Source organism: Artibeus jamaicensis, unplaced genomic scaffold, assembly GCF_021234435.1.
Source record: "Artibeus jamaicensis isolate MK-2021 breed Jamaican fruit bat unplaced genomic scaffold, CSHL_Jam_final contig_465, whole genome shotgun sequence".
NCBI classification, from domain to species: Eukaryota; Metazoa; Chordata; class Mammalia; order Chiroptera; family Phyllostomidae; genus Artibeus; species Artibeus jamaicensis.
This window is the reverse complement of record NW_026521843.1, coordinates 21,976,828-21,977,743: the sequence shown is the minus strand read 5'-3', so window position 1 is coordinate 21,977,743 and position 916 is coordinate 21,976,828.

Here is a 916-nt window from a genome sequence, read left to right as displayed (position 1 = left end):
AATCAGCTGAAAACAATATGCTAAAATTAATTAACCCAACTTAAATAGCATATCATTTACTTATGCAAAAATTATAACTACGGGGCCACGGCTCCGTCACTTACTATTGACTGCGGAGGCCACACTCAACCATCTTTTCCTGTCTTCATCCCAACCCAAGACCAAAGCAGCAAGTAAATGCGGGTAGTTACATATATAACTGAACAGAAAAAAAGGACAAAATCTTCCGAACACACAGTTTGATTATTGTTGGGAACCTTACACCTGGCTGAGGGGGGGGAGTGCAAGTAATCTGCGCTTCTTTGTAAGCTGGGCAACCTAATCTCTTCCTCTCCCTCCCCCTATATACCCAGTTCAGAGTTTGGTTGTCAATCTTTTCCGTTTAGGTAGTGGAGTTGTTGTCTGGGGAGACTACATTCTTAAAAATCTGCACTGAAAATGCGTGAGGAAAAACTAAAGATTGAATAAAGATTCTATTAACATAAGGGCAGTAGAGTTTTCTTCTGTTACCATTTTCTTTTTTTTTTACTGACTATATCATTTTTAAAATAAAAATGTTAAATTTGTAATACTCTATAAAAGTTGAACTGTACTTTAAATTCTAAAGTTTTTCATTTCTACAAAAAATTCACAACATGGCATGTAATTCTGAATTAATGTTAATGATATAAACCCTATAAAGATTTCTCAAAGAAATATGAGAATCTTCAAACTGCATCTCTGTTTTTGTATTATATGCAATAGGTTCCCCAGTAATAAGAAATCATTAAATCAAGGCTACATATTACACATTATGATTATATTTAAGTTCTGTTCAGAAGACTGTGGTACTGAGTATATAAACCCAATCCGGGTTCATAGTTTCTGTTTTCCTTACATTGCCCCTTTGTATTTCTAGATAAAAATTAACAGGAAA